Genomic DNA, 3,998 nt, shown 5'->3' with positions numbered 1-3,998 from the left:
GTATGGTCTGAGAATTTGACACGCAGCACAAACTGTTGAGCATTGGGCTACGTGTTGGAGCAGGTTTATGGTTATTTAATTACGTGGAAGTACGCGCGACTCCTGCCAAAAGCGGCGGGGCGGCTGGCTGGAAAGTGGCGCACCCACATTCGCTGGGCCTGTCGGCAAATGCGATGCAGATTTCGTCTCGGGGAGCAGCTGTCCCGCTCTCCACTTGCCTGCGCCGCTTAACTCGCCTCCTCTGCTACTGGCTGGCTTGTTCCTTACTCTGCGAGAGGCTTGCGCGAGGGATTAGTGAAAAGTAATGCTTCCGAATTTTTTTATGTTCATTCTGCATCTTCATTTTTCGTGTCCACATAACGGATAATTATAATTCAAGCCCAGATACTCACAGAGCTCCAGTGTGGGCTATAATTATCGTATGATAGCGAAACTCGGTAGGTGTTCTAACGCCTTAATGCGGAACCGATTTACCCTGGAAAAAATTGGGTGCAATTTTGGCCACCAGGTGCAATCTTGCCGTTTCTGTCAACGACCCATTCCTGACCCATTACATGTGATAACATTTCTATGCGACATTTTTGCATTTACAGCGCCCGATTTCCACCTGGTGCCCAAAATTGGAACTATTTTTTTCCTGCGTGAACCTGTTCCAGATTAGTGTGTTGGGATATCTACTACGTTTCGCTGCCATATGATAATTACAGTCCACAATGGACCTCCGTGAGTAGACTTTAATTATAACCACCCAGTATTTATTTCTCAACATAGTAACCCAGCTGACGAACACATTTCTCCCAATGAGAGACCAGTTTGTTGATATCGTCACTGTAGAATGTTTGACTTCGTTGACGGAGCAACAAACTCACATCTGCGTTCACCGCTACACCACTGTCAAAATATCCTTTCAGTTTTGGAAACAGATGAAAATCGAATGGGGCCAAGTCGGGACTGTATGGAGGTTGATCGATTACAGTGAACACAACGTGTCGGATTGTTGCTGATGTCGCAACCCTCGTGTGTGGCCTAGCATTGTCATACTGAAGGAGAGGATGCTCCAAGTGTGGACCAACTCTTCGAACGCGAAACATTATTACAGCACTCTGTTTCTCACGCAACGAAACAGTTACGTTACGCACCCCCATGTTACACACTACAATTTGGAGCCATCTGGTGTCAGAGAGCTGGAAATATGTAGACATAAAGAAGACAGACGTAGAATGTTAATAACATCTGATTTATTTGAGAAACTTTAAGCCTTTTTGAAGCTTCATTTTTCAGCATGCCTTCGTAGTTAGTTGGTATGTTTTGGGGGAGGTGACCAAACAGCGAGATAATCAGTCCAATCGGATTAGGGATGAATGGGGAAGAAAATCGGCAGTGCCCTTTTAAAGGAATCTTTCCGGCATTTGCCTGGAGCGATTTACGGAAATCACGGAAAACCTAAATCGGGATGGCTTGACGCGGGCTTGAATCGTCGTCCTCCCGAATGCGAGTCCAGTGTGCTAACCACTGCACCACCCAACTCGATGCCTTCGTAGTACGCGTGTGTGACCGAAAGCTGAGGAATCTTCGATACTCACGAAATGACATGAGAAATGGTGACACTATATACACTAAAAGGTTCTGGGGTGCTATGGATAAGACTGTCTACCCTGGCTCTGGCTAGCATTTGACTTGGCTGGACAAACGAGTTTTGGTGCCCACCGTGGGCCGGGCCTTGGAAGCGATATTACGAGGGCACCATTCGGGCTGTCGAGTTCTATGGGTGTTAAATCGGATTCAAGCTGAGCTGAATTCTCTTGATCCATAATTTATTAATTTTGGAGGTACTCGTGTTCCAGCGAACCTAGCTTGGTCAGACATTATGGATCTGATAGAACATAGGTCAATATGAAGCACGGGAGACGCAGCTATTGCTGAGGCCCTGGGGAACACACAGTGGCGTGTATACCACTTACCAAGCATCACCCTCAGATGAGAACATTGGCGCCGAATATATAGGACATTTTTTGCCATGAAATGAGAAGTAAAATCTTCTAGATGGTTAAGTCATGTCATTTTCGTCTTCAGATATCTTCTCACACAATCTACGAGTGTGAGAAGTTATTTGAATAGCAACGTGATGAGACCTAGCAACTAGATGATGTTACCTTCGATGACAACAGCCACGAAAGCCTGCTGACTTATATAAAACTTTTGTACAATGCTAACAGATATTAAACGTGTCCCAGTGCTGACTCAGGTGAACAGACAACGAAAAACACTCGCTAGGCTAATATACGATTCACTTGTGAACAGAAACGTCACTACTCCGTCAGTCCAAATAGTTTGGAGACTGGATTAACAAAACACGAGCACAAAACGTTCATTCAACCATGTGAAACTCTCAGAAAAATCCTTTCATGGGCTGTTCTTCAAATCGTACGTCGGAATGGCTTGAATGTCGGTTATGTCAACAAAGAGTTGACCCTTCATGCGAATTTCTGCACTTTGTCGTTTTATGGCAGATTCGTATTGATACGACCAAGTGTCAATAATGATTTGAATAATAAAGTACTGCACTTGGAGCTTAGGTTGTGCGATAAATAGGCTGTTTTATTATCAAAAACTTTTCAATACTGGTCTGGCGGATACTTTGGTTGCAGAATTCTGCAGTTTGGCTCTTGGGAAACGTTCGACCTCGATGACCACCACATCGTCGTTCAGGAAGTCCCTGCCACGTAATTGTTTCTTCATCCGTGGAAAGAGGAAGAGTGAGAAGTGTCATGTCATCAGAAAACGAGGGTGTGAGGAAAAATTTATAAGCCCAAAGGAGCAGCATCTTTTGAGTCACTGCCGTGGAGCGAAAATAGCCTCTTGGATATCGTTACCGCGTCAGGAGATTTCAGTAGTATTCTCCTGAGACGGTTTTCCCCTTACGAGCATAATCTGCTAATGAGCCTCATGAAGGGGGTTAGGTGCTTCGCTTTCGAACTCATTTGATTGTATGGTAATCAAGAATACCAATGTTAAAGATGCGGAGCTCCAAAGAAATTCGTTCCAAATTGTTGTTACCTTTAATACGTTGGCTATAAAATTTTCCATTTGGACGAAAGTAGGTGCAAAATAAATCTTTTGTCGTACAGCAACGTGGCGCTTCTATGACGTCCTTCCTTAAGTTTGAAATTTTGAGATACGCTGTCTTGCAAAGATATTCCGGGCAACGATTAGGTGTCAGGAAATGAACTGGTAAATGTTGCTGCAGACCTCAGGACCTTAACAAATAAGCAAGACTGTGTCTCATAAAACAGTCACCAAAGGAGAAAACAATTAAAAGGAGCAACGAGAACGCCACTGCGCTACAAGAACCCTTTAAAGTCCGAAGCCATCTTCTAAATGGGATGACACAAATTTCGAAGTGCAGTCGACGGAACCAAGATATGCCTCACCAGCTCTCCGGCTGTTACACTATCTCCAGCTTCTCGGAAACAAGGGGAAAAAAACATACACCCTCGCCGGTAAGCGGCTCCCACGCTACTCGTACAATAACTTAAATGGGAGGTATTGAGGCGACTGGCACAGGGTAGTCGCGTGTGGTTTTGCCTACAAGAGAGATAAATTTAAAGTATCATTCGTGCTGTCGGTTATTTCCTTTCTTTCAGTACTTCACTGTTTCTTCATCGAAATTAAATATGTTTCTCCATATATTTGTTGCTCTTCCTGTCAATCAACTACTGCCCGTTTCAAGATTTCTTTGCATTTGATCTGTTTTTTAATACGTGCCCAACACTTAGATCTATTCAACAACATTGGTACTGCCGTAACTCTATTTTTGTTTTGTTTTTTGTTTCTTAATGCCGTTTGATTGTGCCTTATAGATACAGAAGATATGTACCCATATCATCCAACGAACAGATAACATCATAATAAGATAAAAGAATTTATTTCCTGCTCCAGTGTTTCGTTATTAAAAACATAAGTGCTTCACACTCTCTCAATGCCGTCATTTTTGTTTC

This window comes from Schistocerca americana, chromosome 1 (genome assembly GCF_021461395.2).
Source record: "Schistocerca americana isolate TAMUIC-IGC-003095 chromosome 1, iqSchAmer2.1, whole genome shotgun sequence".
In the NCBI taxonomy this organism is placed as follows: domain Eukaryota; kingdom Metazoa; phylum Arthropoda; class Insecta; order Orthoptera; family Acrididae; genus Schistocerca; species Schistocerca americana.
Note: the sequence above shows the minus strand (reverse complement) of the source record.